The sequence below is a fragment of the Daktulosphaira vitifoliae genome, unplaced genomic scaffold, assembly GCF_025091365.1.
Source record: "Daktulosphaira vitifoliae isolate Bord-2020 unplaced genomic scaffold, ASM2509136v1 Scaffold_4, whole genome shotgun sequence".
Classification (NCBI taxonomy): Eukaryota; Metazoa; Arthropoda; class Insecta; order Hemiptera; family Phylloxeridae; genus Daktulosphaira; species Daktulosphaira vitifoliae.
The window spans coordinates 22924731-22949432 of NW_026099575.1; the positions used below are offsets into that span (position 1 = coordinate 22924731).

Consider the following 24702-nt stretch of genomic DNA (forward strand, 5'->3'; position numbering starts at 1 on the left):
AATAGATTAAATATTGAAATTTTATAAGATAATATATAAGCCTCAATAAATTCAAATAATATTTTAAGATATCCAAAAATTTAATACTGGTGAAATTTTTGAAAAACTTCTGAAAAGTATATTAAGTCTTGTAATTTTTATTTAAAAGTTTAAATTTACTATTTTTTACATTTAACCATCTCTATATTTAATTATAAAATTTCTTTTAAATAACTTTCAAACATATATCATAACATATTTCTCGGCCATTCTTCGTCTTGGTATAAAAATGTTAATAGTTAAAAAATAGTCATAACCTGTATATCACCAACATTTTATTATCTGTGTATAAAAGTAACCATAACTTCCGAACTAATAGTCCGAAAATTGAATAATGTATTTTATAGATTTAATAATTTTCTATTTTATGAGTTAATTAAATATGTATGTTGGCATTAAAAAACATAGTTGATACTCTTATAAGATATAAGGGATAGAACAAAAAAATACTTTAAGCTAAAATATTTCCGATACTACCTTTACATTGCTAATAATTGAATGAGTTGTGATCAGTGTTGATGAAAGATAATCAAAAAGTCATTTATATGATATAAAGATATTTGGGAAAAAAATTATCAACACGAAAGATAAAATATAGGATATATTCCTTTTTCATGTTTTATTAATTTTCTGAACGATTTTCCTTCCCTCAATACATGCAAAATGAATTTCTATTTTGCTGTTGACAATGTGGAAAACATTTTAGATCCCATTATACGTTAGTTAAACATTTTTAATGTTCACTATTGATAAAAAAAAATATATAAAAAATTGTACTTGCTATTTAGTAAATTTATAAAGGAAATATTAACCTTTATTATCTACAGTGTGATTTATTATAAAAATATCCCTATTTTTTCATTAAATAATTATTTTTTACATACAAATGTACAGAATTAAATTTGATTTCTTTTTATAAAACTTAGTAAATATCAAATTTTGATAACTATTTATATTAATTATATTAGTTATTTCAATATTAGACTTTTACTCAAGATTACTTTAAACATTTATTTCAAATTTTAAGCTACGTTTAACACTCAATATCACAAAATACTTACACTACCAAAGATAAACTACGTGATTTTAAGTGACAATAATTTGTTTTTGTATGTCAGATTCATACCTGAAATCATAAAAAAAATAATCTGCTTAATTTATATAATATTCTAAATTTAATTCACAAATATAATTAAAAGCGTCATCTAGCAGTAAAATTTTTAGTTTAAACATTTTAACAAACACAAGGTAAATACTATTATAATATATAATTTCGAGAGTACATATATAAAATATAATATGTTATTTTCACAAAGTAATTTTAAACTTAAAAAAAATCTTATATTTCATTGGTACAGAACACGAATTCGTTAACAGTCAATCCTATACTTTTTTTTTATATAACGCCTTCTAGTTAAAAGCAAAACTTAATAAAAAGTTTAACAACTTGAAGAGGATTCAAATTTCAAAGCTTGATATCGATTTTATTGTTTATTCGACAACACTAATGCTCCGTCACGAATAAAATACTTTATGTAAGTTAGTATATAAAATATTGTTTGGGTTGGTAAATACTAGAGGGCACAATATAATTAATTTCTAAATTTAATTGTCGTGGGAGATTATCGTTTCCGCCAAACCGATAGTTTATACCTGTCTACAAATAGAAGCTTGAGAACCACTGGTTAAAATATTTGCCAAAATAACCCGATAATAATTATCTACTTATCATTTAATCGAACTTTTTCCTACTCTATTATTGTTAGTTTGATAGCAGTGCATTTATCGGTATATCGATAAATATTTTGCCATCCGTTCTTTTTTATTTTATTTTTTTAATTAAAATGTCATTTGTATATATCAGAAGTAAGCGGGGCCAACAAATGATTTTATTGAATAATTTTAAGTTTCGTTTTGCATATAAAGCAATACAAACGGGTAACATACGTTGGCGTTGTTTTGTAAAAGAATGCAAAGGTACCATTCACGTGAATAAGCTTGATGAAATTATTGATCAAACAGGTATTTTTAAAATTTTTAGTTGATTATTGATTAAAGCCTTAAAGACCTTATTTTAAATTAGTTTTAATATGTCTTATAGAACATACATGTAATGGCCCTTGTTCTGATCCCATAATTATGAGACANTGATTATTGATTAAAGCCTTAAAGACCTTATTTTAAATTAGTTTTAATATGTCTTATAGAACATAAATGTAATGGCCCTTGTTCTGATCCCATAATTATGAGACAAAAATTAGCAGTCGCTTGTAAACGCAAAGCCGTAGACGATATTTGCCAAAGACCGCAAAAAATAATTTTAGGGGAAATTCAAACATTAAGTAATAATAATTTTACGACAACGGATGTGTCATGTATTCGCCAAACTATTTATCGCACTAGACGACAATTTTTTCCTACTAATCCAGAATCTATAAGTGAATTACATACAATAATTGATCATACAGAAATACTAACTACGCGCGGAGAACAGNTAATTGATCATACAGAAATACTAACTACGCGCGGAGAACAGTTATTATAATTTATTTACTTTTGGTAAAACGCCATATTTTGTTTATAAAAGTGTATTTATGTGATAAAATTTTGGTACTGGGAGCTGCCTACCATGGATAAAGCTAAATGGTTCTCAAATTTTTTAGTAGATAGACAGTTAGAAGATCAGTTTGACGGAAACGATACGGTCAATTTTGGCGGAAACGATGAACGCCCATTGTCGTTAATATTCGATTGTCAACTCTAAGTGCGTGACCTACCCCAACAGGTTTTACCTTATGAGTAAGTATTGCGCAGTAGTCATAAGACGATTCATTCTTTCGATAACGTGCCTTCTTAACGGACGCCTGTGCCGTCATTGGCATATGCGTCATAGTTTTTTTGTTTTGACAGCGTTGTAATTGTTTGTGGGCCAGTAAAAAGTTAAATGTAATTAGTGCATAAAGTGTTTCTTTATTTATGGAATTTATTTTAGATTAAGTCAAACGATAATATGTACACAATTGATAGCATGGAATTTGACTGAGTGTACTCGTATATGTCTTATATTTTTCAAGACTTAAAATTCATTTAGCATTGTTTGGTTGCTGTTCATGACGAATGACAGATCAAACCACTTTCAATCAACGAGGATCACTGATGTAACGATTTTATGAACGTATAAACTTCATTAATTTAATATTATTTTGTTGTAACTGTTATTGTTACTTTATTCATTGAATATATGGGCGATTAGCTTTATTATACTTAGACGAGAGAAGAGGTGCGGTCGAGAAATGTTCAATGATAAATATTGTCATACTCACATCGTACTACCTCAAGTGTATATTTTAAAGTAGTTATAATTTCAGAAATAATGAGTCAAAAATTGCTATCGACTAGCCTTTTTTTTAATTAGATAATTTTTTATTTTATAAGCTAGTAAAAGGTGATGACATTTAAAAAATACACTTGACATCCCTATAAGTTGCATAGTAGGATACAAACATTAGAGTAATACTAAAAATTGCATGAGTTGATAGCAAAAAAATATTTACAAATAGTCCACCAAAAATATCCAGAGTTGAATTATTTTATTTTGATCTCACATATTTGTACCAAAAATACACTAACAAATACGAGACACAACTTAACGAAACGACGTCTTTGTAGCCCAGTCAAATCAAATATAATTCATGAAAGAGGAGTCCAGTGCAATTATACAAATAACTCGCTAATAACACATGGATATTGTATTTAAATTGATTAACTTTGAGATTTAATTTCTTTGATATAATTAATTAATTGTAAGAATGCAATGATTAGTAACAATCTATAACTTGTGTAAAACAACTAATCGCTTAACTAGTTTCTACCTTAATTATTTTAGGTTGCTTTAATGTTACCATTACTCGTCGTGCTAATTAACCTTCACTAACTGTTGATAGTAAGTAAACAATTGATCAGGGGTGATGGGGGATAGAATCTCCCAGAATAAAAATAATTGCATGGTGAAGATACAAAGTTTTTTCGTTCAGTAGGGGTAGTAAAATATGTTTAAAATGTTTCTTATTTAACAGCGCTATCTTGAAGCTTTTCACGCCCCTAAAGTGTTGCAATGATCCACAAGATATCGCGCTGAAGCTTTAGAACTACACAGCTAGGTAGCGATAACGTTATAGGTGTATTAAATATCAAAATCATACTTCAAATTTGAAATTTCTAAAAATTACTGTCAAAAATAATGAGAAAGCATGGATTATGATTCCTTTTTCCATATTTTTAATTATTAAGTTGATAAGTTGAATTCATATAAAAATAAACAAACTAGATAAAAATATATTGGGAAAAAAAACCAATTAAACTGAGTGTGTGACTATTTTTAGTCTTAATGCATTACCACCCTTTAAAACATTTGCTTGAATATTTAATTATAGGAATATAAAACCATCGTTAATTTAATTGATTTTACACAAAATTTTAAAGCTTAAATTACAAAATCTTAATAACAGCGTTGTAAACTCATCCATTTACCCCTTCCTGGTATTGCTAAGTGTAAGGCAATCGCCAAAGATAATGAAAGGTAGTCTATACAATTGCATGGTATTATTTTGGTCGCTACAGCTGTCGGTGGCGTACACAAAAGGACGATGAAGATATAGATCACCATTATTAGAGCTATACATAAGTAATAAATCTGTTTAACATAAAATTAAGTAAAATAAAATGAATATTAACAAAAACATCATTAATGATATTTTTGTTAAATTATGTTTTATATAATATAAAATATTAAATGATATATAAACAATTTGGTTCATAATGTGAACTTCATATATAAAGTAATTAAAATGAATAGTAAATTTTTTCAATGTCTATAAAATTTCAAAAAAATATTTTTTGTTTTAAGACTGCAAATATAAAAATACGTTTCTTAAAGAATCTATTGATTGTTATGTATAATTATATTTTATTATTTATATAGTTAATTAGAAAAGAAAATTTTATATTAGATAATTTTCAATTGAACATAATAAAAGGAAATACATAAACTTTAGTCCTGAGTGAAAATAATTTATAAAGGCCATTGCCAACAACAATTTCCATTAAAATTTTATGTTACGGTTCTAATAACATTATAATTTCCTAAAAGCAATTTCCATTTTCAAACTTTTCAAAGATTCAAGAAAAGTTTTATCAACTTGACCTATAACAAGGAACCTACTGTCATCGGATTGTATAAACTTGTTGACAAGTATTAAGATAATATGCTCTGTTGTTAAAGATTGGAGAAAATTTAATTAAAAAAAAACCCAGCACAGTGGGGTCGCGGCATAGTGGGGATGTTGCATAGTTGGGTCCAGTATAGATTTAATCTGACNAGAAATTTAGCTTCCATATGAGGTAGAGAATGCACACATTTTGTAGTTATGTATTTGAATATCTCAGTACACTTTTTAAAAATTGATCGATATTTAAGTTACATCTTAGATTATTAAAATTTGATTTAGATTTTTTACCCACCAGTATTTTTAAAATCATCTGTGGTGGAATTTAAAAGTTTATTAAAAGTGTAACAATTATGTGCGGACTCGATAATTGATTAATTGGTAAAATTGCTCTATCTATGATAAAAATATTTATATTTATTAAATAACTAGGTGTACCATATGGAGTTAAAAATATTTTAAGAAGCGTTCAATAATTGGAAATCGGAATAATTAGTCTAGACTTAAAATATTTGTTAGTCAATGACGCAACAAGAATTTTTTTTCAAAAGAGTTATAAGGAGAGTACCAGGAATTCATGAAATATTGTGTAACAAATTTATATAACTTATAATAGTACCGGTATTTTGAATTAATTGCTAAAATCTAGTACCAGGAATTCATAAATATTAACGAATGCAATCACAAGTCAAAGTGATTTTCGTGTGGCACCAATATTATCTATTAATATGATCTTAAATATGTTACTAATAGATGATTCTCATGAATTCCTGGTACTTAAATTTTTATATCTTACATTTTTGACGGGCAATCCCTTAGGATAATAATAATTAGTAATAGTAGAAGCTTATTTGTCTTGATGCGTTTTTTTTACGGAAAATTGTGAATATAAATAATNGTTATTCCGTAGAAGCTTATTTGTCTTGATGCGTTTTTTTTACGGAAAATTGTGAATATAAATAATTGGTAAAAAAAAATATATTGGTAAAAATATAACAAAGAAGATAAGCTATCACAAAGGTTCATGGAATCAGAATATAATACGTAATCATATTTATTCGTTTAACATCCATAAAACAAGTATTTATTGCTTGAACATAATTAAAGATAATGTTATAATTTATACATGACACAATCGAAATTAAAATAAACTTATTTCCGTTAGAATTGCGGTTTTCATTATAACATCTGTCATATTCTTACCTGAAAGTTTAACATTGTGTTTGCAGATAGGCTAAAATAAATTAAGCATATAAATAATGAAAACCATATACCATTTAGTGTATTTACCATTGTAATTCCAAGATGAATTAAATTAGATTATTTAATACAAATTTGAATGCAAGTAAGACGAAGAAACATCAAATATTAATGTAATGCAATTTATAAATCATTTATTACGGTGGAAAATATTGGGTTTGTTCCGAAGAAAATGTGTCAAAAATAAAATTACTATCCATTTTTATTAAGTAACATTTCAGTTGTATTTAGTTCTCTTATAATTTTTGCCATAATATATTGAATTTCCTTCACATGAGACAGATAACTTTATTTTTCTGTAAGTATAAATTTCTATTTATCACTCATATTTATTAAAATAATAATCAATTAATTTTTAGTTCGTATAAATATAATCATATTAATAATAAGTTATTTCGTTTTCAGTAATAAAAAATATAATAGAAATTTTTTTACCTAATTTTCATATTTTAAAACTGTTCATCTAACTTTGAAATCCTATTCAACTTGAATATCGTCCTTGAATAGATTTTTATATTTAGGTCTAAGATGTTATTTAATAATAGCCAACTTCTAGCTAAGAGGATATTTTCACTTATAGTGTAAATAGTCTTATCCGCATTTAAGGGTGTATTATGTAAATCTGAAGTCGTTTAATTTTAAAACTTCTTACACTATGTCGTAATAATAATTAACTTACTATGAAGAGGTCCATATTTAGTCTTTATAAGTATTAAGTGAAATAATTTCAGTGGCGGATTTAACAGTTGTTTAGTCGATAAATGCAGACGGGATATTGAATTTGTAGAAAAAATGAAGTATTTGTATTCTGTTGGATTTGATGCCTATCAAAAATATGGTGTTTTTATAAAGCATTTGCACAAATAAAGTCACAAATTTGGGGAGATGGAGAAAAAATCTTAAAAATATCTATTATGAGTCTACTTTTAGTTAAAAATTTAACAATTTTTAGAGGATTCGATTGTGATTTAAGATCATCTTCGTCTTAGTCATCTTCGTGGTAATGAATAAACGTTTGAAAGTTAAAGCTCACGAGATTGGGATTGCTCGTATTAGTTTTTTGACCAACATGTTACTCTTAATTCCACTATTGAATCATTTACTACTTTAAAAATTTAAAATTCACGTTAATTAAACGTGTTCTATCAAATTTATTGGTTATTATGTTTATATGTTTTTAACCTAGTATACAGAGGAATATTATTTAACGCACAACTCTAAGTCGTATAAACCTTTCCAACCTTTAATTTTTAATATTTAAAAAAATATTGTGTTAATCAACCTACTGCCGCTATGCTTTTAATATAAATATATTTTTAGTAAATCATTTAAAAAATATACTTTTTAAGCATTAGATCTATATAATATAAAATATTAAACATTGTTTGGACCTTGATAAATTATGTTTTTATAAAACTAAAACCTACTTTTAATTTTTCTAAATCTCACAAGTTGCTTAATTTTCCAAATGGTTCAATTAAATTTAAAAAAGTAACTAGATTATCTTGGATTTTTATTATTGTTTCATTATAATAACACATTACTCAAATTCCCATTAAATATTATTATCCGTTTTTTTGAACACATGTGTTTTAAGTGTATGTGAACAATTATAAGGGTCCATACACTCTTATATAACTATCATACTATTGTATACTAAAATCTCTGCATATATTATTTAGAGATATTAAGATCACTATTATCTTTTAGGACAATCAGATTCAACTGAACCCTAAAAAAAAAAAATTAAAAAATTAATAATTAACTCAAATGACAAGAATTTTATTTTTATTTTTAGTTCGAAGATAGATTAGAAATATGATCTATGCAAAGAAATCAAGTTTGAACAGTTTATTGTTTGAATATTTTAAGATAAAATTAAATTTATATTTTAGAGTTATATTCAAAATTTTTCTCTATTTTTGGACGTGGTACATAAACATTTATAAATAAAAAAAAACAGCACAGGGGGGTCGCGGCACAGTGGTGACGTGGCATAGTTGGGTCAAGTATAATGATAGTGATAAAAATCACTATCATAAAAAACGCTTCGATGCAAATCTGTAGATAATGTTTAATTCTAAGAAATTGGTGGATAATTACAAAAGCAACATCAACTTCTATTTCCTTATTTATATTCTGATTACAAATTTTATGATTTATGAGTGCAATATATGAATATATATATATATTAATAATATATAAATATATAAAAGAAAATGGTCCGATTAAAAAAAANTTTATAAATCATTTATTACGGTGGAAAATATTGGGTTTGTTCCGAAGAAAATGTGTCAAAAATAAAATTACTATCCATTTTTATTAAGTAACATTTCAGTTGTATTTAGTTCTCTTATAATTTTTGCCATAATATATTGAATTTCCTTCACATGAGACAGATAACTTTATTTTTCTGTAAGTATAAATTTCTATTTATCACTCATATTTATTAAAATAATAATCAATTAATTTTTAGTTCGTATAAATATAATCATATTAATAATAAGTTATTTCGTTTTCAGTAATAAAAAATATAATAGAAATTTTTTTACCTAATTTTCATATTTTAAAACTGTTCATCTAACTTTGAAATCCTATTCAACTTGAATATCGTCCTTGAATAGATTTTTATATTTAGGTCTAAGATGTTATTTAATAATAGCCAACTTCTAGCTAAGAGGATATTTTCACTTATAGTGTAAATAGTCTTATCCGCATTTAAGGGTGTATTATGTAAATCTGAAGTCGTTTAATTTTAAAACTTCTTACACTATGTCGTAATAATAATTAACTTACTATGAAGAGGTCCATATTTAGTCTTTATAAGTATTAAGTGAAATAATTTCAGTGGCGGATTTAACAGTTGTTTAGTCGATAAATGCAGACGGGATATTGAATTTGTAGAAAAAATGAAGTATTTGTATTCTGTTGGATTTGATGCCTATCAAAAATATGGTGTTTTTATAAAGCATTTGCACAAATAAAGTCACAAATTTGGGGAGATGGAGAAAAAATCTTAAAAATATCTATTATGAGTCTACTTTTAGTTAAAAATTTAACAATTTTTAGAGGATTCGATTGTGATTTAAGATCATCTTCGTCTTAGTCATCTTCGTGGTAATGAATAAACGTTTGAAAGTTAAAGCTCACGAGATTGGGATTGCTCGTATTAGTTTTTTGACCAACATGTTACTCTTAATTCCACTATTGAATCATTTACTACTTTAAAAATTTAAAATTCACGTTAATTAAACGTGTTCTATCAAATTTATTGGTTATTATGTTTATATGTTTTTAACCTAGTATACAGAGGAATATTATTTAACGCACAACTCTAAGTCGTATAAACCTTTCCAACCTTTAATTTTTAATATTTAAAAAAATATTGTGTTAATCAACCTACTGCCGCTATGCTTTTAATATAAATATATTTTTAGTAAATCATTTAAAAAATATACTTTTTAAGCATTAGATCTATATAATATAAAATATTAAACATTGTTTGGACCTTGATAAATTATGTTTTTATAAAACTAAAACCTACTTTTAATTTTTCTAAATCTCACAAGTTGCTTAATTTTCCAAATGGTTCAATTAAATTTAAAAAAGTAACTAGATTATCTTGGATTTTTATTATTGTTTCATTATAATAACACATTACTCAAATTCCCATTAAATATTATTATCCGTTTTTTTGAACACATGTGTTTTAAGTGTATGTGAACAATTATAAGGGTCCATACACTCTTATATAACTATCATACTATTGTATACTAAAATCTCTGCATATATTATTTAGAGATATTAAGATCACTATTATCTTTTAGGACAATCAGATTCAACTGAACCCTAAAAAAAAAAAAAATTAAAAAATTAATAATTAACTCAAATGACAAGAATTTTATTTTTATTTTTAGTTCGAAGATAGATTAGAAATATGATCTATGCAAAGAAATCAAGTTTGAACAGTTTATTGTTTGAATATTTTAAGATAAAATTAAATTTATATTTTAGAGTTATATTCAAAATTTTTCTCTATTTTTGGACGTGGTACATAAACATTTATAAATAAAAAAAAACAGCACAGGGGGGTCGCGGCACAGTGGTGACGTGGCATAGTTGGGTCAAGTATAATGATAGTGATAAAAATCACTATCATAAAAAACGCTTCGATGCAAATCTGTAGATAATGTTTAATTCTAAGAAATTGGTGGATAATTACAAAAGNATGAGTTTTAGATTAATTGAATCAAACTAATAAAATTATATAAAAAATAAAAAGAAAGCTGTGTTAATGTAAAACATGATTATTTAAATGTAGGAAATGTATATGACATGTATAAATAATAATATATTATAAATAATCTACTCTGTATTTAATAAACATATAAAGTACTCATTGATTTTTATACTATATTAAATTATTTTTTAATTACATTACATTTTATTAACAGAATTTTTATTGTGAACCAGAATTATTTATTTGAAAAAATACTTAAAACAATTTTACATAGAAAAACTTTTTACCATTTTAAACTATATAGCGAGTTTAACTTATAAAATGCAGTATTTAAAAACAAAACTGAAAAAAAAAAAAATGTCAAAGTCTTCGATAGCTATAACATTTTTATTATAATGAAAAAAATGTTCCTACTGGCGAAACTCTGTTTCCATTATATTCCCTAGGTACTTGTATAAAGTAGTAAATTGTAAATACAACTGATACCGTATTTCTTTTTCAAAGTCTTTCTCGGTTAAGTTTATAATTATTTTTTTCGTTACACGTATTTATTAAAATTTAATTATCTTAGAAAAAATGTTGCATTTACTAAAAAAACAATTATTTAAGCCAATGCTAAAAATATATTTTTAATTAATTTGTTCACTCAAATATACTGTATCAATTAATGTTTATATTACCGTTGGAATAAAAAATGGAATTCCTGAAAAAAGATTTATTTTTGCTTTAAAAATAAAAACACAAAAAATTATTTTATTTTTATGTAATACTTTGAATGGAGATCAAAAAAATTGTTTTAGTTAATCGGTGACTATAAAATACTGAAGGATTAATATTGAGTTAAATAAATATTTTTAAACCATCTAAAGAATATTTTTGATAATAAAAAATCAATATATAAAATTATTACATTAGGAGTTATTTAGTTTTAGATAGTAATAAGAAAAGTTTTCATGAACATGGTAAGTACAATTATATATATATATATATGTCGTTAAAAATTTGTTTTATTATCTCTTATTGAGGAGGGCAGTTGTTTCATATAATCTGCCTACAGCTTATTTTTTTATCAAATATTGTTGAATAGAGTTTATAATCGGCTTATCCATTACATATTGGTTATTTTTTTTCAAATNGCTTATCCATTACATATTGGTTATTTTTTTTCAAATACAATAGAAATAAAAAGTGTTATACATTCTATTCTTTTGATGTTTAAAAATGAGACAATAAATCAAAATGAGCGCGAAAGGTGTGGATATATTCCCATGGTGATAATAATATATCCGTTAAATCGATAAATAGACAATGCCTAGCGAAATAGTAATTCCTTTCAAAAGCTTTCATATTTATAAATTTAGTAATGAATTTTACCTTTGAGTTGATAATATCGTAATAAAATCGATACAATGCATAAGGTGTTGTAAAAACATTCATGAAGTACGTGATTATGCATACTTGACGATGATTATATGGATCACTTCTAATTACTTGGTTTGAGTTAGTGGTTAAAAGCGAAAGTTTATTAAAAGTTTTTTCCTGTAGTTCATAAACAAATAAGTGCTGTGCATAATAATTTATAATTAAATGACAATGGCCGTTGAGGATGGCACGTTTTGAAATATTCTAAAATTATAGTAAACATAGAAGAGGAAAGCATAATTACATAAAACCTTTGTGTATATTATGCTATATAGTATAACAAACAAGAACCTAACATTTGATTATATTGCAAAGAGTAATAAAAATGACTGCATTATTCATCAACAAAATTATGTAGTTTATAAGTTCATAATATAATAAGACAATTTAATGATCGATCATTTTTGAAATTATAACAAAATAAAAATCATTGTTTTACTTATCTAAGTGTTGATTTATTGGCATTTTTGTTTATATGTTTTTTTAAACATGAAAAATAATAAATTTTCTATTTCTCAACAAATGGCAAAATTCTGTATCTGAAACATTATTTCAAGCCTGACGTGACGAGAATACTTGCACGAGCCTGTTTTAAGGTGTCAAATTCGCATGTGTGTATTTTTTTGTCTTCAATACTTTGATATATAAGAAAATAACCGTTTCTTAAAAGGAAAAATTTTCATTGGTATATAAAGCTTATAGAAAAAAACAAATAATTTCACGTTTCTCTGTACAAGAATCATTACCATTAAGTAGTAATCATTTTTGAAGCCAATAATGACAAAGAAGAATGTATTGAATTAAATAAAAAGTACTTGTGAACATATATTTTTATCGAGTTATTCACGACTTTTTTAGATAAATCATATTGTTGGATTTTTAGATTAACACTTATCAATATTGTACGTTTATAACATTCAACGTTGAGCATAAGAGACTAAAATCATTTTAACTCAATCTATGTACAATATCATATATATTACCATAAAAAAAAGTTTTAGAGTACACCTGATTTTAAGTAAATTATTTATCCGTTTAAAGTCCAAGTCCAGCTGTTGCCTATCTTATAACATTATTTCATCAGAACAAAAAAAGTAATTTGAATTATCTCACACAATAAAAGTAATTTATTCAAGCGGACATCCATATTAATATTAACTTTATTAAAATTGTGGTTTTACATTTTTTTTAGTTTTCATATTTTTTTTTTTTAATAGCTATAATAAATTTAATGTAAGACTTACATTTTGTTCTTTTTATCACGATGAGATGGAAGTATTAAAAAAATTAAATTGAGTAATAGTTAATCGTAAAAAATATGGCGTCATATTTCATTGTTTAGAACTATACCAACTTGTAATTCTCGCAAGTTCAGGTTATCTTTATTAAAGTATTCTAGATAAATCATTTGCCTGTTTACAGCAATAAAAATAATTAGAAATATTTTAACATTAAATTTAAGGATTAATTATTTTTTAGTTTGGAATTTTACCGTACAACAATCTAAAAGAGCTGTATGATATTTTAACTATGTACATTTAATATTTATCCCTTTATAATTATTAAACGCTCAAAAGATGATCTATTTTGTATTGAATCATACATAGTAGTGTAGCTATATTATACTACATTCGGCGATAAATCTAAGAGCCCAATGGATTAGGACAATAATAAGACAGTAACCATGATAGACGCGAACGTTTAAAAAGTGACGTTCGATGGTTCCCTGCCAACCTTACCAATCTTAACACATGTCGAGGCCTTTCAAAAACAGAATCAGGTATGTGTCGAATCGACTAAGACAGGAAGTCGAACATATGTTTATCTGTATTTTCAATACTATATGGTTATACTATGTTGTATAGAAATTCAATTGATTATGTTAAAGAACGTCGGTTTTGACAGAAAATTCAGTTTCATTACAAGAAATGCCTTTGACCTTTAAATACATATTATATCGTGATAATATTTTCATATTATGAACTAATCAATTTAAATAATCCGAATAGTTGGATATACAATTTTTCATCCGAAATTTTTTCATTTGTGAAAATTGTTATTACATATTTTCCTTTTGCTCGTCTTCTATGAGTATTGTGTTTTATTATTTCAATTTATATAAATGGAGTTATGGGTATTTTAATGTTTTAATATAACCCTTACAAACTACCGATAATCGTTGACTAATATCATACACATTAATGTTTTCATTCCTATTTTTTCCTTTTAATAAAATATATACGCTTAGCCGGTAATATAAGTGTAGTTGAAATTATTGTTTTTTTTATTTTGCAGTGTTCGTCCTTTATTATCATTGGTGAACAATAGCATAAATTTTAACTGAAAATTAAACAATGCTGCAGTATCAGGATTGTCTCAAAGCGAATAAAATAAAGTCATTTATTGTTCAAAAAGCCATCGAAAATATTTTTTTATACTATATTAAATTATTTTTTAATTACATTACATTTTATACTAATTTATACTAATTTTAATATAGGTTTTACTAAGGAATTTTTTGTATTTCTTTTTTTTTAATTTTTAACGTAACAATTTTCTTTTAGTTATTTCCTAATAAATTTTATCATTATTCTATGTTTTCCTTAACTTAGAGGGATCATTGGAAGTTTGAATATATAAGGGACTTCGGGCAAGGTAATATTACGTAAAGGATTTATTTTCCAATATATAATATAAATATAGGCCGTATAAAGACGACGCCCAACCGTTATCTTTGTAAACCTATGAAGTCATTTCATAAAGTTCATTAATGTCAAAAGATTATGCGATGTCTCATTAAATATTAAAATAGTTCATTTAAATAACGCTTTGTTAATTTAGTTTAATAATTAATTAATTATATTACACTTATATATTATAATAATTATCCAAGAGATAAATTCACCATAATCTGGATCAAGCGATGAAATTTATAGAAACTGTACAAATAAACAAACCATTTTTATGCTTTATTATAACACTAAGTCATCATAGTATAAAGGTATCTTTAGTTTTAATTTAATGTTTATTTTTTTTATGTTTTAAAATATTTAAAGTTCATAAAGTTAACGAGTAAAATTTTTATTTCATATAATTAAATAGAAAAAAAAATTTGTTTTAAAATTGTTTTTCAACTATAAAACATTGACACAATAGGTAATATTTAAATTTTCGCACCACGATGGTGATTAAATAACTATAAAAGAGTATAAAAATAACAAAAATAAATACATTTTAAAACTTTTTATAACTTATTTATAATAACTTACATAAAAACGACTATAAGCATTCAAATTTTTACTTAACTTTAAGTGGTTGATGAAAAAATTCAAATTACGAGTGGGTTTATAATAGATAAACTTTTATGTGGTTAATAATTTTTTCCTTGTAATTTAAAAATAAATTTAATTTTAAAAGTTAAATATTTTAGATATTTTACAGTGTTTGTTTTTTATGTATATAAATTACATTTTTTCTGTCATTTTAATTTCACATGTAATATTTTCACTTGTAAATAAAATTTAGAAGAGAAAAATGTACATTTCGAAGAGAAATGAGTACGATTGTTTTAAAAAATCGTCAAGTCATGAGTATTTCAGGTAATAGCTTGTAATTTTTTTAAAATTAATTATATTTTTTTTATTATGTTTGAAAAATAAAATTTTATTACACGTTAATTAGAGTTATAGTGAAATCTCAGTAGTTTATGTTTCTGTAAAAAATCCTACTATAGCTAATGTAGTTACATTTTTATCTTTCTTACTTTAAAAATTTAGTTCCAAACTACTTTTGTTTTACTTGTAAAAGTTTCAAGGCCAGAAGACTGCTAGAGAAATAATATCTCCATTTTATTTATATTACAGAATTTTTTAAGCCCACTAAATTAAATAGTTTAACTTATTTAATAACTGAAAAACCATTTTGAAAATGTCCTTTTATAGTTCTCGTAAATGTGAATTATAACAATTAATATCAAAATTTCGCCATATTTTCAGTATAAATAATATATAAATTAGAAGAGCTAACATTTATTTTTGAAATTATGATAAATAAAATATTGAATTTACTGCAGTAGAAAGATTTAAAATAAAAATAATGGATAGACATTCAAAGTTTTTGTTGGTAGCAGTAGAAAAGTCTAGAGTAAATTCATAATTTGATGAACAAATATGAGGTGTAAAGCATGTTTACATAGTTGAAATATATTTGTGTTATCAAATGAAACAAATTGTTCAGTGGCTGTACTATCTCAACTTACTTGTTGAAAAAACTCGTTACCTTCCAAAATATGTGTGTTGTTGCTTGTGGTGATCATTCATAAATAACAAAAGCTTTTTCTTACTACTCGAACTAACGTCGTGTGCCTTTGTTGTATTCTAATAAATAATTGTTTTCTTATTTTTACCGAGAGCGCACCCAAAAAACTTATCTATGACTAGGATCAATTCAAGAGTATTTATTTTGGTTTATATAATTTCTTGTAGCACTTTATGCTAGATTCGATAAAACAAAGTTTCTTACAGGGTCTAAAATGAATTCGATCTCGATCACAGGTAAAACAAGGATTTTCATCTTAGATAAAGAACGGGTACTACTATTCTTGGAAATATTTTGTTTTAAGAAATCCTCTAGTTGATGATGATGGAATTGCATACTATATTTCACAGCAGAAATATTGTATACTTAGAGTAGATATGTATACATAAAATAGATTTGACAAAATAATTTTTTAAAAATTTAACATATGAGTAAAAAGTAAAATTATTTTGATTCAATATTTGAGTATGGTTAAATAAAAAATAGGTATCTCTAAGCATTCAGGCGAATAAAGTTTCTGTGTGATATCTTACTGTTCCAAATATAGTTTATTTCTCTTCTTAGACCACATAGAACTACATTCATTGTACTAGGGTGGTCCATTAGTGACAGAAATATTACTGTGTGGTAATAGTTTTCTGTGCAATAAGAAATCGTTTTATTTTATTTCATAAAAAATCTAAGCACAGAACATTTATTTCATAAGTAAAATTTAATTAAATTTAAATACTAAATATTAAACAATTTTTTATGTTTTAATGAAATGTCTTTTAAAGTCTTTCCACGTATTTTTATAATTTTCTCAATATGTAGTCTATAATAATAAACAAAAAAAAGAGGGTAAAAATAATAGGTAGAACGGAAACTATAAAATCGATTATAATAGTAATTCAATCAAATAATTCTAAAATGAGTTATCTTTAATATACTTATAAAATAGGAAAAATATTTGATTTTAATAGATATTTTGCTATCTATTTTCTAAACAATATTTTACTCGATATTAAATATATTTAATTTGCGTGCACGAAAATAATAAAACTGTTTACTGTCTGTTATCAGACAACAGTGGATTACCTTTATTCATGACTTTTTCATTATTCGAGCAGTTTGAAAGCCAAATGAAACATTATATGAATGCCAGAAAGTGTAAAATATAAGTTAAAAGGTAGCCAATGTTTTTTTAACAATGAGGAATGTTAAACTAAGGATTATTATACTTGTATTTAAAACACAATAATAGATGTTGCTTTATTTTGACTAGTTTTTTATGGTGTAACGGCATTGAATCGGCTTCTTTCCAAAGTGGGTCACGCGACACTAACAAATACTCATAGTATCAATACTGTGCGCTTTAATATTTTTAGGTACAATATTGTTTGTAAGTTTAAAAATACTACTAGGGTTCAATAACGATGCTTAACTAAAGTGAATATTTTTACTTAAAGTGAATAATCAATTAAAAATGTTTTTTTCACTTTTAATGAACTTATGTTTGTTTATGAAAACAAATAAATTTAAATTCATGAAATAATATTTATTGTGTATCAATTCAATAGTCAAGTCTAAAATATTTACAATTCAAACCTATAAATTAATTTTATATCACTTTTAGTGTCAATTTGGGCTAAAAAATATTAAAATTTATATATATATATTATTTCTGTTAGTGTTTATACTTATATTTTCATTAAAATAGCACTTAATGCAGATTTAAAGGGAAGTCTTGTATTTTAAGAATGTTTATTTTGATCACTCTCGAATGCACAAATTGTATTTTAATATCTGATGATATGAAATATTGTAGAATTGAATCCTATTTACTTCATCTTTCTTTGTAGGTAACAAAAATATTTTTAGATGGATAAGAAGAGCAATCTCATTATTAATATATGTATAATCATAATATGTATTATATTATATTAATTATTATTAAAATATAACGAAAAAAGTTGCGACCAAATTAGTCTTAAAACATTATTATTATAAATAAACTTTTTTATCTATTACATTAAACGTAATAAAATATTTCTGAATAAGAAACTAAGAAAATTATTTTACTCGAGTGATAATTAGGGATTATTACTATGTCACATAAGATTATAAAAATACTAAATAAAACTATTTGTATACATTTTTAAATAAAAATTGTAGGATTTAACTAATGACATTAAATATTTTGAAATTAATGATGGTCATTGTTGAGCTATGCAATCCAATTACAATAATTAGTGACCAGAATATAATAATGGATCCCCATAGACCTTATGTTACTGGTAAAATATGTTTGAAGCAATACGAAAATCAAATCATGAATCACAATGCATGGATTTTTTTTTTCATGTTTCAACCTTAATAAATTTGCTAATATATTATGTAAATTTTTATTTTTTTTTCAATTGTAATTTTCTAAATAATGTTAATTATATACTCTTATATTTTTTATGCAAAAGTTTATACTACATACTTGTTGATAATCCAAATACTGTGCACCCAAGAGCTCTTAAATTATAATAAAAAAAGCTACTTCCTAAAGTTGCATGAAGATATGTATAAATGAATATTACTTATTGAAATTAAATTTAAAAAATAAAAATAAAATTGTTATATTGTTCAACTTGAAATAAAAATTAATTATTGTATAATATCGGTATATTGATAGCATAACATTTCTATTAACATATGTTCTTAACTAACTATACTCTGAATTATCATAAGAATTATAGTTAGTTAAATATATTAATTATAAGAATCAACAAACGAACTTTTTATAACTAGTTATTTTATATTCCTATTTTCTTAAGGAAAAAATAATAAAATAAAGCAAATGTTTTTAGATTTCATGTCAAAATTAAAATCAATACAATGAGTTTTTTTAGGACAAACATTTTTCTCAAAGTAATATTATGAAATCAGTAAACAGTCGATTTAACTTACCGGAAAATTGTTTTTGAATTGAATATCCTTTGTAATTAAAATTAAAAAGAATATTTACTTTTTAATTAAACTAGTCAGCAGCATTTTAATTTTAAACAATCATAAGTACGTATAAAAATTATAGTAGCATTAACTTTTTATGAAATGATAAATTGAACGATACTAACTAAAATTATATTTTTATTTAAATAAATTAATATGAAAAGTTATGTTGCAATATAAATATCGTAAGTTTATTTCAATGATTGTTTAAACTATTAGGTTTTCTACTTTATTCAATCATTATAATCATCAAATTAAGATGATGCCAACCATTTTACGAATTTTCAAGTTCTTTAAAGAACCGAGACTGTTTTTATTCTAACTAAATAAATTCTAATTAAATATTATTGTCTTATTTAAAATAAAAAAAAATGAGTAATTTACACGTTTAGACGTTAATTAAAAATATTTTATTAAAAATCAGAAGTTCATATTTTATGAAACTTGGGCGTATTTTATTTTAAATATTAATAAACTGATTAATTAATATTATGGTTTCTTTGTTTAAAAGATTAAATTATCAATATTTAACCAAAATAATATTCAATTAATATTGTTGTGTACATTTGCTTTATTAATTTATCAAAAAATATAACTTTGTTGTGAGATTGATAATTGTATCCAAGATTTGAAATACAGCACGTTAATATTCAGATTGGATATTTAGTTGGATAATGCTAATAGAACTACTAATTCACAATTAAATTTCAATAACTTATTTATTTTTATGTTTTGTCAAATGGGATTTTTTCATCAACGTCATGTGTGAAATCTTTTCGTTAATAATTGAATACATTCAGGAAATTAAATTCACTTCATAGCACTGAAACAGTGTTATCTTATTGAAATCCCTCCGATATTAATATTAAATAGTTCAAAATTTTCTATGTTAGCCAATAGCTATGTCATAAATCATGTGCTTTAATTATTTTTAATCGAAACAACCAAAAGCTATTTTATCGTTTCTATTATTAAAATAAAAACAACGCATAATTATTATTATTTTTGTAATAAAATGTTTTGAAATTAAATTGATGATTAAAAAGAGTAATTCACTTCTAGATTTTATTTAAACACTAATTTTAGATATTTAAATCATTAATTTTATTGGATGAATAATTTTTTAGGTTGTAAGTTGGTAAAAGATAGATGTTTACATTCAAAAAGCTCTAATTGATAAAATTTTAAGAAGATAAGATCAAATTTTTTTTGGAAATTTTGGAACGTAAGATACACGGTTTTAATGTTAATGTGGAGACTAAGTTGGTGAAAAATTATAGATTTTTTTTAGCTTCGATGTGAAGCTGAGAAAGTATTAATTTTACTATAATGCGTTTTTTTATGCCTGTTACCACTTATTCTCAGCTCTCACTGGACTGATTTTTATGAACAATACTTCAAAATATCACAAATAGTATTTTGTCGGAGACATTACCCTCAAAGATTGAAAAAATCCTTTCGTTCCCGTAAATGGGGAAAACCCCCAAAAAATTACAATATTAAAAATCGGTAATTTTCGCATCTTTTCAATTTAACCTAACTTAACTTTTTTACATAAAACTGCCATAAGTCTTTAAAAAAATGGATCAATAAAAATACATTTTTTTTTTATAGATACATTAGGTAAATTTTTTTGAAAATCTGACCCTTTACCTGCCCACAGGGAAGATTCAAAATGATAACTTTTCCATAAAAAATTAACTTAACTTTTGAATGTGTTCCGGAAATACTGACACTTTTATACATATCTTAAATTAAAACTTATGTTATGTATTTTAATATGAAAAAAAAAAAATTTCAGTTTTTACATTGCCTTCATGGTGAAAATGGCTACTGTATTCAAAAATATGCTATTTTTGTGTTCAAATTTTTGATTTTGTAACTTTTTTTATTTTAAAATACCTTAAAATGGAAGTACAATGACTTTCATAAATATTAGATAAATCTAATAACATAGCATAGAAAGTTAAACTTATTTAAATTTTTTTGATTCTTTTAAATCCAGAAAAATAAATTTGAAATTTGAACTAGCTTAAATTGCCACTTTAATCCACCGAATAAATGTGTTAAAACTCGGCGTCAGTAACACTATTGTTTCACGCTTGGGGTATGAAATTCGGACCCCAAGTGGGAATGATATTTTTTTCATAATTCTTATTGAGGTGGAAAAAAATCTTCTTTATCAAATAAAAATTTGCAGAAGTTAAATTCTATATCCAAGTATATTGGATAATTATATTGATTAGTTGATAAAACCTTTTTATTATTAGTTTATACCTTCAATACCATCTAAATAATTAATAAATTTAGTTCTTACATCATGCAAAATAACTAAAATTAACTTAGAAGTGATAGAAAAATTCTAATTTCAGATTGAAAACAGATTGATTTCAGAAAAAATTGATTTAGAAAGTTTATTTGATTCCGATAAGAGTTCCTTGTATACCAATGTATTTATTCATTAGTAAAAAAAAACAAAAAATTGTTTATAAAGTATTGCATCAAGCCCTTCAATTTTTATACATGTTTGTCATAAAAGTAACAAAATAAACTACTTTATCATTTTTTATTATTTCTCCGTAAAAATCAAAATATTAAATTTATACTATATCTTATCGCTATAATCTAAGAACTAATAATCAGCATATAATTAAGGAATTAGGAGTTGATGTCGTTTTTGTAATTATGTAGTAATTTCTTATAATCATACACGATCTACATATAATCCATACTTGTCCCAACTATCCTACTTCCATAGCGTACCACGATCCCACTGTGCTATCGTTCTTACTATTTATAGCCAATAGAGGATTATCTAATGTGGAATTAAAAAAAATTGAAATATGAACAGACTTGTAATATATATACATGTTATAACACCAGCAAGTTATAGTTCTCTGTATAACAGCATAAATTTTAAAGATATTCGTCTTATAAAACTTATGAGTTGACCGAATGAAAAAATGCGTAGGTTTCAAAGAAGATCAATCTTGGGATGTTTTATGCATTAAAAAGACAATCGTGAAATGTATACATAGGTATAAGATAGTTTTGTTTAAGTTTAATGGATTTATTCTAAGTCATATGAGTAAGTCTAAGAAATAAAAAATGATATATATATATATTTGAAACTCGCATTTTGTATTTAGTGATGCTTACAAAAGTTTCTTACGTTTGCCTGAATAAGACTAAGCTACAATTTCTTACGAAATATTACTGTACGTGTTAGCTAATGTGCCAATAACAAGAAGTTTTCTAAACAGCTACCAGAAAAAGTTTCTACCATCACAAATATTTCCGATTCATAACTGCGCATTTATGATGTGGGTGAACATTTAATAATATATTTCAATATTGAGGCGAATACCCAACTGCATCATCACATCGGCTGTAATCCACGTTACAATTATTATAATTGATGCTTCCCGGCGCCTATTAACATTCTCGACCTACCAGAGCTTTTATCGTATACAAATGAATTTAGAAAAGCTTATTATAAATATTATTATTATTATTGGTAGCACATTTTACACTAAAAATGAGTATGCTTATTTTAGTAAATTGATATTTTGATAGAAACTAATTTGTACAAAAAGTTACTAATAGGATTAAGAATTTGCACCTTTGTTCTTATTATTTTAGCGCATAGCTCGTCAAGTGCAAATTTTGATTCTAACATCACAGAGTTCAAATATACAAATTAAAATATGCTAAGACCATTAATTTGGTAATTTTTATTTTCACATATTTCTTGTATTATCAAGAGTTAAGTATTTTTTAATTCATCCCTTATAGCTTATCATTTTTGAAATAATGGACCAAAAGTGGTTGATAATAACTTTTGTCATATTTTATTTTATAAGTTAGTTAAATACGTATGTTGCCATCTAAAAAATAAATTTGACACCCTTATAAAGTATAAGAGATGAATTAAAAAAATACTTAACAATTGATAAATCGAGAAATATATGAAAATAAAAAATACCAAAGTATTTGTCTTAAAATAATTATTATTTTAAGAAAAATTGAATAGCTAATATTAAATGAATGTATACGAATGTTTAGTGCATTTTTAATTAATTTTAACAAATTAATGCATTTTTGGTGCTTTTAATAATTATAGAGCATGAAGTGTGATAAAAAATACACAGACTGGACAAATAGCATTTTTAAACATGTATAATGATATTTAAACTCCAGTTACACCATTTATTAGAATGACTTTTCGAAATAATTTGAAATAAATCGAAAAAGGATCGAAATAATTTGTTTTTTTCATTTATCATTTTATTATATTAATATGAACATTTAATTGTAATATAATTTTTTTAATTAATGTCTTTAATATAATAACGTAACTACATTTTTATAGTTACTGTAAATTGGTTCGAAATACAATTAACTGCCATAAGCAGTCTTTTTTGCATGATTTTTTTTTATATAACATTTGAAAAGTATTTTTTTTTTCGTGTTTTTTATAAGTATTGTTTTACGTTATTGGTTATATTATGATATTAACGATATTTTACGTTTACTTTTATCACATTTATTTAGTTTTTTGTTTTTTGATTACTTTTGCAAATATTTGAAATTTAAACGTTATAATTGTTATAATTATTTCCCTGCTTTTAAAGAATATTTTAGTTTTAGTTTGAAATTCATAGCATTATTTTGACCTATTTTAATGCGTTTATACTAAAACGTGTTTAAGTCACGTGGTGAATTTTACATGGATTTACTGGTAGCCCAAGGGTTTCAGAGGATCTAGACCCCTCTCAGAAAGCGATATTTTTACATTATATAATATGTATGGCAACATACTGATAAGTATTCCAAGTAAAAATTTATTGTTAAATAAAAAAATAGTAATTTTTAAAAACAAAATATTTATTTCAAAATAATTAGGAATTTTGTTATGACTTAATTTCATTAATTATTTGAACATTTTGAGTGTTGCTTTTAATTTAGAAGACAAAAAAAAAAAAGTAAAAACGGAACTAGGTCAGATGAATACGGAGATTAACATAATCTCACGTTCAACATGAACGTGTCAGCATCAAAATTTTGAAAAAAAAAACCTAAAAACTCAATTTTAGAAATTTAAAACATATTCAAAATTATGCTACAGTAAAGATGTATTTTTCAAAAATACTTTTAGCTTCGATGCGAAGCTGAGAAGGTATTGGTTTTACTAAGATGTGTTTTTTTTTTTTTTTTTTT

At 24.3% G+C, this 24702-nt stretch overlaps 1 protein-coding gene and 1 long non-coding RNA gene across 5 annotated transcripts in view; one reads left to right on the plus strand and one right to left on the minus strand.

The window, feature by feature from the left end:
* Positions 1 to 24702, minus strand: part of LOC126903727 (solute carrier family 12 member 6) — a 170516-nt gene that overhangs the window by 109154 nt on the left and 36660 nt on the right. The gene's annotated exons all lie outside the window — the stretch shown is intronic.
* Positions 15245 to 24702, plus strand: part of LOC126903749 (uncharacterized) — a 15624-nt gene continuing 6166 nt past the window's right edge. The window contains exons 1-2 of the long non-coding RNA XR_007703583.1: positions 15245 to 15342; positions 15712 to 15785. This is a non-coding gene — a long non-coding RNA (uncharacterized LOC126903749). The remainder of the gene's footprint in view (positions 15343 to 15711; positions 15786 to 24702) is intronic.